The sequence below is a fragment of the Semicossyphus pulcher genome, unplaced genomic scaffold (genome assembly GCF_022749685.1).
Source record: "Semicossyphus pulcher isolate SPU_LCO1_2020_fin unplaced genomic scaffold, fSemPul1.0.p SCAF_6, whole genome shotgun sequence".
NCBI classification, from domain to species: Eukaryota; Metazoa; Chordata; class Actinopteri; order Labriformes; family Labridae; genus Semicossyphus; species Semicossyphus pulcher.
In genome coordinates this window covers 11354375-11367143 of record NW_027211737.1, presented here as the reverse complement: position 1 = coordinate 11367143, position 12769 = coordinate 11354375, and positions in this window count along the sequence as shown.

Sequence of the window (12769 nt, the reverse complement as noted above, 5' to 3'; positions counted from 1 at the left end):
GGGGAAACACCTTGATGTATTTTTGATGAGATCAGATCACTGACAGTCACGGCTACTCCCCGTGGTCCTGCAGGTGTACTGATCTAATCCCTGTGATTCACACTGAGAATTTCAATTCAAGATGAGTGTGTGTTCGTGTGTGTGTGTGCATACAGCAGACTGGACATTTGCTACGGCATGGGGTCTGAAAAGTACTAAAACCAGAAAGTAACCTTTAAGAATTAGGTTCAGTGACAAATCCTGAAGGCCTGTGAATCGTGGTGTCATTCACGTTCCATGGTTTGGTATCTGTAGGACTTGTTTCAGTAATTGTTTCATTAAATTTTACATCCCATTGATCTTATTTTCCTAAATTACAACGGGAATTGCACACATCTGTTGCACATATCGTGTCTTTAATTTAAGGATTCTTTGCTATTTTGTAGTTTTTTTCATGTACAAAACTTAAAGAAAACTTTAAAAGTAGACAAAAATATGAACACAAGGTGAGACAATGAAAGTTAAAGAGAATAAAGTTCCTGAATAACAAGAAAATCTTGACAAAAGCACACAGAATTTCACAATAATAAAAATCAGCTTGATGTTGAAGATGATCAAACACAGAGAAAGAATTGGAATTATATACTTACATACTTTTGTTGCCAGGCAACCCAACCATTCTCCTGCACTCTATGTCTCCAGGTTACCACAGATCAGCTGTTTTTCATCATGTACATTTATCTGTGTGTTTTAATTTTCTAAAGTCTGCAGTGCGATTACAGTACTCAGAACACCTTACTGAGGCGGAGTGACACACACAGTGTGATACACAGTGAAAAGTTCCAGTGATGTTGTACTCTATATCAGCACATGGAATGCCTCTTCCAATCAGATTACTTGGTTGGAAATAACTGTTGTATAATGGTAAATATTCAAATGCCTCACAGAGTTAAACCTGAAATCATCAATACACTTTATGTTTGAATACACTTTATATGTTTTAATTAATTTGATGCTCTTTTGTGTTGTTATTCTTATGTTGTACTGTAATGTAAAGATGCTGAAAGCTTTAAATGCTTAACTAATTCAAGTTGTGGATTTCACACTGCATACACAGTGTGAAGTGCAGTGTGTGTCTTTGGGTGGTATATTCCGTGCATGTGGGTGGTGATTGTTTGAGGGATTGATATTTGAATTGTCAGCACATGTGAGTGATTATCCTCTGTGTGCACACTGAGCTCCTCTGTTTTTATGACCTCATGCATGAATCTATATTTGAGTAAAACCACCTCATATGTGAACTGTTTTCTATTTCTCTCTACGTCTCCAGAAACTGCAGCTCATGACATCCCTGTTCATCACATGTGTCAAGCTGACATGTGTTAAACTTGTGACACATTCATGCTCCCTGAGCGGCTGCAGCCCCGGTGCTGTGTGCCCACCATGTGCTATGCAATAATTAACTCTTCTCCGAGCCGCTGCAGCCATTAAAGCTGCGAGAAGAGAAGTGGAGTAGAAAGAGCTGTTTGTGCAAAGGCCGGAGCAGACAGTCAGGCCTATTGATGAGACGCTGGAGCTAATCAGGAATAGTAGCCGCCGTGCCGTGAATAGCAGCGTTGACTGGGGGTAAAAAACAGAAACTAGTGCCACACAAAAGTCAGGCTGTCCCCCCTCGTCATTGCTGCCAAAGTCAGGGATATTTATTTCACATTATTGGGGCATTTGATTAATCTTTGGGCCGTGACTACATAAGGCAATTGAATACTGTTAATGTGGTGTTAAAGAGATGGTTCTGTTTAGGGGGAACCTTTTATTCCTGATTGGGCAGCATCTGATAAACTAATGGATGCTTTCCTTCTGTCTATACATGCAGTCTAAAGCCACTAGAAACCCATAATAGCCTTCTAATTCTATAACACAGTGCGTTTTGTGCATTATGGTAGGTTCCATAGTATAGTATCTATAGTAGGTAGTTCTTAGACTAAAAAATCTTGGCGGCTGTGACTCAGTGGAAGAGTCGGTCGCCTCCCTATCGAAAGGTTAGCGATTTGTTCCTGCAGTCTGTCCAAGTGTCCTTGGGCAAGACACTGAACTCCAAATTGCTCCCAAAATTGTACGAATGAGGGGAATCCTGATTGGGGATTTGACCTTTGCATAGTAGCTTCTGCCATCAGTGTATGAATGTGTGTGTGAAAGGGTGAATATGACATGTAGTGTAACAGCGCTTTGAGTGGCCTGAAGAAGACTAGAAAAGCACGATACGTGAATGGTAAATGGACTGCACTTATATAGCACTTTTCTAGTCTGACAGACGCAGGCATGATGGTGTGGTCTGAGACCGTATTTAGTAGCAACGAGTACGACTGATGAGGCTTCTCTTTGGGGGCTTTGATGTTGCGTGTTGCCATAGCGAGGAGTTTGACTGGCAGCCAGTCATCCAATTATGACGATCACATACCGGGGAGCTATTTGAGTCATCCCTTCATGATTCAAGTCCAAGTCACCAAGTCTCAAGTCCACATCTCTGCCATTAAGTTACAATCCAAACTGTAAATAATGTTATTTAAGTTTCTGTGAACTGTCCTGATATCATGTTTGATTTGGGTCTGGTTATCATTTCTGCCAGCCAATCACAGAAGACGCCACATGGCAGCTATTTCACTGTGTAAACCTAGCCTTACAGTCTTCAGCAGGCAAAGTACTGATGGCTGCAGGTTCTGAGTGTCGACAGTTGTCATATACGTATTTTGACGTATACTAACTCAAGCTGAATTTCCAGGTCCTTTACACATTTGTTCAACCACACTGTCAGCACAGTTTAGCATTAATCATAGATGTTTATTGGATCAAGTAGCAGCTTGTTTTAAAAGTCTCCAGAGATGGATGTCTGGTCTAATGAGAGCACATATTTTCATTTGCATATATATTAAGTCACTCATTTTCCTATTAACAAAGAATATCAAACATCCAATCCATTTTACTGATAAGCTACGATCACAAACACATCACTGAAGATGGATAGATGTCCAAAAGTGAAATATAATCATCATAGACGTTGAATTTAATACATTGACTGCTGTGTTAGCATGGATTAGTTTTAGCTAGGTGTACCCAATCAACTGGCACTAAGTGTAAAGTGGTTTGACTCTTAAGAAAGAGAACTATTTCACCGTAGTGCCATTTTCCTTTGCTGCAGTATGCGTGTGGCGGCAGGGTCAGCCTCTCCTCTGCTGTGTTTCCTCTGTTGATCAGTCGCGTTATCTGATGCTGTGCTGACTTAAGGGAGGGGTCGGAGCCACAGGCTTAACCAACACACACTCACTGTTTACCTGCGAGCTAAAGGCCACTGGGAAACAAACACTGTACATTTAACACACGCAAACACATGTATACACACGCAAACAGAGGACAGGAAAAAGTACTGCTGGCCCCAACATATTTCACTGTCCTCACTACAGTTTGCCACATTAGCATAACAAACCAGTGTTTTATAAAAGCTCCACTATGAAAAGAAACTCTCTAAGGGATTGTCAAGACACACACTGGGGCCAAAACTCTCCCTTTTTTTTCTGTCTTTTTCTCTCTGTTTCTCTGTGCCCACGTGTTTTACGCTCTCGGTCCGGGCTGCTGAATGGGCCCCAGTGTTCGCCCTCTCCTTATCATGTGACCTTTGATCTGTTTGGACAGCGTGACCGACAGAGGCTGCAAGGAGGAGAGGGCCAAGAGACACCCGAGTCACAGCAGAGGAAACTGGGCATTATTCAAGGGTAAATGAAATGCAAGGATGAAAAAAAAGCATCCATACGAGCTTTAGGTGCACATTTATGTGCTTTACATTTAAATATGGTATTTATAAAGGGCTTCACAGTGTCCCTGCTAAACTCTGTATAGCTCTCAAAATGTCAACCTACACAGCAGGATGTAAACTTACTTTGTTTATTTTAACATGTAGAAGAAGTCAGTGCTCTGTGGTGCACAGTGTAGGGTAAAAATAGAACATACAGCCTTTACCCTCTTAACTCTTTGTTGCCCCTCCCTCCCTGCTGTCCTCCTGCCACTCTTTCACTCCTGCTGCCTCTCCTGTCCATCAGCCCGTCTCTGTTCTGCTTCACTCAGACCTTACTTTTTTGTGCACTTTACAGTCAATTGTCCAGATTCAGGCCGCTTACAACTCGTTCTTATTTTATTTTACTTTTATTTTCCTTTAAACTGAATTCTAATTCCCGTTTTTCCACTTTGCTGGAACATTTCTGTGTAAAATGTGTACGTTTAATATGTCAACAACAAAAAAATACGATCTGAGACGACATTTCTCCAAACATTTAGACATTTAGATTTATTTAAAGTTTCTCTTCAGCTTGCAGACTGGCACTGGATGAATAATGTGAATGAGTGCAGTTGTAAGTTTGCCCAGCAGAGGGCTGAAGCCGCACCAAACTGCAGCAACATGATCTCAGAGACAATACTCTCCAAACAGGCAAGTAGAGCTCTGTATGAAATGAGGACTTGTGGAAAACACTCTTTTCCTCTCAACAAGTCCAACCACCTCTTTCAATATTAAATAAAATTCTTTTTAAATGCAGCAATCTGTACAAATGTGAGGGTTAGAAACGTTTCTTTTTGCATCATGACCGCTTGGTTTTCTTTCTAAATCACACTTGTTCTTCCTTCATATTTGAATCACATTAATGAAGCTCTGTTCGTGGCAACCAGGCCACAACAAAAAGCCTCCTCTGCCACTCTCTCAACCGCCATGGCCACTGTTGCCACGGAGACCCATTCAGATGCCCGGTGGTGACCTCTGACCTGAGGGGAGGCTGGTGAATGTAGCTGAAAGGGGCGGCTGGGCCGGGGCATCTGGGGTATCATCTGGCGCCTAACAAAGGCCCTCGCCAGCTGGGGAGGAGGGCAGGAGAGCGAGCGAGAGAGGAGAGGGGCACAGAGGAGAGAGGGGAGTGCAGAGAAAGAGAGAGCACCCTTTTCTTCTTGCCCTCTTCAGAGAGAGTGGCCATTGACACTGTGCATCTCATTAAAATCACTGCGACCCCCCCCTCCTTCTCCCTCTCTCTCTCTGGAGCACAGGGCCCGAGCAGCTGCCTGTCCCGCTCTGACCATTCAAGCTCAAGTGCAGTCCGCTGCAGGATGGAGAGAAAAAGGCAGACAGAGAAGAGACAAGGACGGAGTTGGGGGGTTGGCGGGGGGGTAGAAGAGGCCTTGGACATATGCCACCACCACTGGGACTGCAGAGGCTGCAGGGAGGAAGACATCGCTCTGCTGCTTTTTCAAATAATGCTTTCTTTTCCTCCTTTTTAAGACATTTTTAAGCTAGACATGAGACACAAACGTTGCTCATTGGAAAGACAATGTGCTCTGACATGAACAACATTTTATATTTTGTATGATCCCTTAAAAACTGCATGAACACTGATTATACAGCTCTCGTCTAATATTAGATTAAAAACAAAGTCTGGCTCAGCATGCATTATGAGTTTGTAAATTGTTAATGTGCATTTTTCAAAGATCTTAGCGAGCGTGATGTGATCAAGGCGCCAGACACAGCCCTGGCCCCTGTGTGGATGGACAGCAGGATAAAACATGCAAACAGCTGCCGGGTGGCAACACGCGTAATCACAGACAGCAAACAATGACACACACACCCGTCACCCTCCCAGAGCCCCTCTGCTGTCCCTGCGACCCCCGGAGGACTTTGTGGATATGCACAGGGCTCTCCGAGGGTCATGGTCGTGTGTGTGTGTGCGTGTGTGAAGCCAGGAGAGCGCAGCAGGGCTGCTGTCAAAACAGAAAATCTGCCATGGGGTGCAAAAGGTGGGGGATCCGTAATAAGGGAGGGGAGAAAATTACTAATATGAGGGGCGGGGCTTAAACGGGTGGGTGCTATGCTGATGAGATAATAACACTGCAGGTACCGGAGCGCACATGAAGCATTAGCAGAGCTGCAATTAGTCAACGTGTTGATATGTGTGTATACTGTACAGGAACACATCAGGCAAATGAGAAAAGACTTGAAAGAGTGAAAACAACATGTCCGGAGAAATCAGGCTCAACTCTCCTTCCTCTGTTTTTCACCTCTAACAACCTAGTTTGGATCCTAAATTCAAGGGTACAGGGACGGAGCCCCTTGTCCCCCACCTCCTCTCTCTCTCCTCTCTCTTTCTCTCTCTCTGTCATCTCCGCTGATGAATGGGCCTTTGCGTGTGGATTTTAATTACTGCTCTGTCGAGGTGGGAATTGGCCATGCATTAAATTGGAATGAGACACATTTTTCCCCTCAGCAGGGGAGGAGGGAGAATGGGGGGTAAAAAGGAGAAACTGGTTACTGTATATTAATTGAACCATCCAGTGGCACAAAGTTCTCACATAACTGTGCAGGGCTACAAGAAAGGGAACTAGTGCACATTCAGACATGCAGGAACACTTCCCTAAGAGGTTCTGTCTGAGTTGTATAGTGTATAAAAACACATTATATAGCTAGGCATAAAGATTTAAGGAGTTACATGTCTTCTCTTTGGATTGTAATAATTTATTTAGCCAATCAACAATAAGTAAAGAGAGTGATAGAGCCCGAGCACTGCAGGAATCCAGTGTGGTTGGCAAGGACATGTGCAGTTACGATGAAGGTCTATCTGTGTCAATTACCTCTGATTAAAAGGGACATTACATAGGTCAAATTCCATTTTGCAGCCTGCCAGTGCAGCTTAGCAGCATCAAAGTGAATCCACTCACACACACAGGGCGGCTCATGTTGCAGGCGTGGTGTTCATTGGACCAAGAAGGCGTATTTGTTTAAATGTAGGAGTTTAAAATGACTCACTTTTTTAACCCCAAACAGCACAAAGCACCTGAGTCTGATATGAATGGCAGACGTATCAGAGTTTATGAGCAGGACGTTACCCTTAAATGGCTGGTAAAATGTAAAGACCTATGGGAACCTTTAAGGCAAGCTCAGTGATGACAGATTTTACAGATGAGACGCAAATGGCTTCTCTTTCCTGCACAGCTCAGTGATGAACAAGATATGCATTGGTCCAGTTCAAGTGATACTACAACCAGTGACCAATGACAATGTAAGCCGATTGACGTCATGTCATGCCTGTTATATTCATCATGTTTATGAGTTGATCATCATCATGCTCCATTAAACGACTGACTGAAGGTCTGACATCTTTAGCTGCTCTGCCAGAAGGCCACACCAGAGTAATGGTGCTTTTATTGTGGCAACTTTTAGAGCTATAAAATGAGATAGCTCATTCTATCAGGTAGGAGAGAACAACAAAATGGACCAGCTGGAAAGTTTATACAGAGAAAGGTGGCTCAATCCAGTAGTAGAAATTTGCTGATCTAATTTTTAGGCTCATTTTGTCTGCTTGAGGGAATATAAAATCTCACCATAAAGCTGCTCTTGATCCAGAGGAATCAACTTCAATAGTCACCGCTGTACCTTTGATTATGAGACACTCAGGGCTGCAAAGGATTCAGCTGTGGTCTCCTCCAAATCCGAACGTGAGACAGCTACATTTTCTGCCTGTTATGCTGGAAATCTGTTGAGGAAATCTGGTCTGGTTCCACCTAACCTTAACTCTAACAGTCCACTGTTGTGTCCTGTGTTGTGCTCATTACATGTGGTTTCCTGTGTCGTCCTTCTTTAAGATAATGTCATAAGCAGTGTTTCTGTATCAGTTGCCTTGTAATCACTTGGACACACAAAGCCTCATGAGGAATGATACAAGGAAGGAAGAGGAACAAAGGCTTGTTTCGATATACTCTTACATTTGTGACTTGTTCCGTTTAGCCTCTCCATGCAGACTAGTTCACGACGGCTGCGAAAGAAAGCACAAACTTTCATATTGTATTGTATTCAAAAACACACACACTGAACACAATGAAAAAGTATATATGTATTGTTTGAATGTGCAGCTGTGCAGCTTCACTAGGAGGCAATTTACCGGCTTTTAAAGAGACGGCAGACAGCACATTATTTAAAGACCCCCTCCAGTGTTTAACCTTGTAAACATCTCCATGTGGTGTTCTTCATGTGCTATAAGACATATCAGGGACAACATCAGCAGTCATCTCCATGGCTGGGCCTGTCTGCTTTTAAACTGCAGTGTACCAAGGACAGGCTGAACAACACGTTTTCAGATTGGCAGGTTTGAGACGTCACAAACCTAAGGAGCCAATCCCGTTAATGGACGGGGTGACGCTATGTATATCATTATATGTAACCTATGGCGACCACTTCTGTGATCCCCGAGCCAGCTGTAACCGTCATTGTAACTCACTACTGACCACTAACGTTAGCGTTACTACTACTAATCACTACATTTCAAGCTCGCTAAGTTTCAATAAGTTGCCACTAAACGATGGCAGAGACGGGTTTTGTTTTCGGCCGTGATTTTATGAAAGGAGAAACGTAGCACATAGTGGGCAGAGACTATGCAGATTAGGGAATTTTTAATGAGGGAGAAGGAGGAGATGCCTCGGGAGGATTTTTACAAGGTAATTAAACGCAGAAAAAACATATCAGACACAATTTATTATTTCAAGCAGAGCATTTTATGTCTTTAAACATGACTGGAGCTGCTCTGAAGTGACTTTAAAGTCGAGCTGGAGCGACATTTCGAGTTTCCGTATCGTGACGTATTTCCGAGTGGAACAGGACCGTGCAGGCGGGACATATCATTAAAGGGATTTGATTGGATCGCTGAGAAGTGGGCGTAGACAGACGTTCTCCACAGCGCAGTAGCTAGCTAACTGACCGAGCGTTCTAGGTGCTCTGCGGCTAAATGTTGCAGATTGATTGGTTGAAATTGTTTGGTGCTAACTTACGTAAGCACGCGTGAAATTTAGTTTTACCGGAAGAAAAACTGATCGAATTTTGATATAAGAATACGAAGAAATTGATTTTCTGTATTTTTTTGGCCTATATTGTCAAATTGATGCACAATATTACCGGGGATGTGATCTAAAAGGATTAAAATGACATTTTTCATTTCACCTTGACTTTAAAGTAAAACATATGAAAGAAAAAGTTTGAATTTCTAAAATGACATCTAATAAAATGCTTTTAAGTCGAGTGTGTTGTTGCTGATGTTGGAGATGTTTTCAAACACAACCTGTGGACAGAGATGTGTCCCCAGCTACCGCTCAGGACTCTGAGGTCATGTCCTCCTTATTGTGTCCTTTTAGTCTGATTCCAGTGTTTTGAGACACAGTGCACATAAACTTGACAACCTCAGGTCAGTTAAAGTTAAACACATAAAGGACTCAATATATTTCATAACCTGCAGTCCAGAATCTAAGAGCCACTAAATGTTGCCTAAAAGGAACTTTTCTATAAATACTATTGAGTCTGTTCAGGTCACACTGAAGGAGGATGACTTCAGAACAAACGTGACTCCTGTCAATCACATATCGGCTGTATGAAACTTAATAAGATCAGAGTGAAGGTTAAGACTTTGAAGTGCGTATCTTATGGCAGAGTCTGCCTTCACAATAATCTATATGGCTCAATTACGCTCACATCTTCTGTCAATGATTCACTGTAGAGAGATAAGCCGGACGTGTCTCCTCGTCACAGCTTCAACTCGAGCTCAGCTGGTGTTTGGAGTAATAAAGTTGTTTTGTGTTGGAGGACGAGCGTGTCCGGCTGTCTGCGGTTTCGGGGGCAAAGCAGCCATCACATGATTTGATCAGAGGTCACAGAGGTCAACACATGGTCATCTGTGGTCTGCTGACAGGCCGAGCCAGTCTGTGATAACAGGCCAGACGGGCAAAGGACGAGGGAGCATGAGTCAGCAAACATCACATGACCCGGACAAACATATGTTTCTGTTTGTCCCTTTTATTCTGTCAGGGTCTCTCTGTGTCTCCTTTGCAGTGTGTTAGACCCAGCTCTGCTAAACTGAGCTTCTCTTCTCTCTCAGTGAACTAAAGCCGAGTTTTCCAGAGGTTATTTTTCTAAATTAGTCAGTGAAATTGTTTCTTAGGCCTGATAACCGTAACGTAATGAGAAAGGATGCTTAACTTCCCTTTTGTCCTTTTACTTTTTGTATTTTTCCTATTTTTAATCCTCACATTATTACTCTTCAAATGTTGTTGCAGATCAATAATTCTCCAAAAATTCCGAAAACAAAAAATGTAATAAGAGTTATCAGTTTTTTTTTAATGTTAAACAGCCACCCTACGTACCGTGGCATAGTCGCATAGTTCTCTCCGCATAGATGCATCGGGCACGGTTACATTTCACTCCAATTTGCGGCCCTTTGGTGCATGTCAGTCCTCACTCTCTCTACAACATATTTCAGTTCACTCTTAACTGTACTAACGAATAAAGGCTGCATGTGTGAACACAAATGGCCAAATTTTTCACTCCGACTTTATGGTGCAGACTCCTGGTAAAATGTCCTCAAGAAGTCGGGGTGTGAATGTAGCAGGTACTAGGTAATTGACCACAAGCAAGAGGGAGCAGTTATGATGTTTATATTTTGCAACTGCTGTTAAACCAGGAGAGCGACAAATAAAAAACATCCGAGGTTGAAGAAGAAGAATCATTTACAAGACGACAACAGCAAAGATGTCTGCAGATTGGAGAGATGAGGAGATTCGGGATCGTCTGGTTGTGAGGGCCGACGCCGAAATTGTTCGTCCCTCAGAACCTGCAACCATCAATACTTTGCCTGCTGAAGACTGTAATGGTGTACACAGTGAAATAGCTGCCTTGTGACGTCTTCTGTGATTGGCTGGCAGAAATAATAACCAGACCTAAATCGAACATGATATCAGGACAGTTCACAGAAACTTAAAAAACATTATTTAAAGTTTGGATTGTAAATAAATGGACTAAATGGACTAAATGGTAAATGGACTGCACATGGGCGGCTGTGGCTCAGTGGTAGAGTCGGTCATCTTTCCATCAGAAGGTTGGCGGTTTCCTTCAGTCTACATGTTGAAGTGTCTTTGGACAAGACACTGAACCCCAAATTGCTCCTGGTGGCAAATCCATCTATGTGTGAATGTGATGACTGATTGACAGTTGGGTACTTTAGGTAGCAGCCTTTGCCATCAGTGTATGACTGTGTGAGTGTGAAAAGGTGAAAGTGACATGTAGTGTAAAAGCAGCTTTGAGTGTTCTAGAAAAGTGCAATATAAGTGCAGTCCATTTACCATTTGAAAACGTCCTTCTTACGGTGTGTCCTGTGAAGAGGGCTTATAAGGCAGCTACCTCAGATGCATAACCACTAAAAGGTTTTCAGCCCCTTCTGATTTAATCCAGTCAGATCAGAAAAAATGATATTTTTTCTGTAATATTTAAACACAGATAATCTTTAGGATTATTTGATTCAAAATCCATTAAACTGAGCTTTTCATTCACAGTTTATTCCTTTAATAAGACGTATGTTTAGGTCTCCTACATCAACAATCGAACATTTTCTCTCCGCCTGGCATGTTTTTAAATCAATTTATGTCAGATCGACTTAAAAAAAATAAGTATTTATAATCTGATTATTATATTTCATAATAACTGTGATGGAGAGCAGTTTCTGGTGTTCAAACTTACTTTAATCTTGTTAAAGTCATTTGCTCCATCAACCTTCTTATCCTATCAACCCGGCTCTAATCCTCAGCTTATAAAATGAATACACACTCACCGAGAACTTTATTCTAGCCTCCATTTCCTCACACACTCTACTTTCTCCGCTCCCTTTCCTTCCCCTCTCACTGCTGCTTTTCCCTCCTTTTTCCTTCCTCCTCACCTCCTCTTTTTCTCCCTCCTCCTCCCTCCCTCCCTCTCTCCTCCTCCGCCTGTTAATGGATTGTTGGCAGCGAGCCAGGGGAAGCCTTGCTCCGTAGGTCTTCCCTCCTTGGCAGAGCTCCCAGTGTATTTGTGTGTGTGTGTGTGTGTGGGGCGCAGAGCTCTCTCATAATCACTGCCATTCAGCACCTCGTCGGAGTGTGTCCGTGTTTACACGAGAGGGGTCAGGGAGCAGGCAACAACTCTCTCTCTTTCCCTTTTCCTTTAAGCATATGCACGCACGCAAGCACACACACACACACACACACACACACACACACAAACACACACACAAACACATGCACATGCACATAGGGAGGTCAAGCTGTAAATGAGGCACATGCTCAAAATCTTACCGCAATGATCCGAAACTCATCTTGGTGGGCGACAGTGGGAGGTTTAAAAGTTTATAGCACCAAAAATGACTTAATTTATACGGTTTCAGTGAATATTACATAACAATGACTGATTTTAAACTCTTGGGAGTATCCATGAGAATAAATTGAGGTGATTTTGGGATAGTAATGCAAATATAATTTAGACTGATCTGTGGTCTTAGGCCGGCTTTAATCTTGCCTGTTAGACAGTTTCAGTTGGACTTCTGTTGAGCTGAAAAAGTTAGCCACCCAACCCCCAGGCTAACTCAGAATTAAGAGCCATGTTTCCATGGTAACAATCAGTGAAAGCAGCTGACCAGTGGTGCCAAAGGGACAAAAAAAAGAGTGAAACGTGGGTCATAATTTGTGGTTTGTTAACAATTCTGTTGTGTTGATGATGAGAGACATTTAGAGGCTGTATTAGTCTGCTTGAGGTCGATATCAGTGTCCATATCAAACTTTCCTCAGCCTGACTGAGAGGACAGTGCCCCACCAAATTAAGACTCAGCATTTCACTTCTGACACAGGTGTGTCAAATTTCATACTACTGGAGGTTTTTTTTATTGTTACATTCTTTGCTGAATTTCCCCTTTGAATTGTT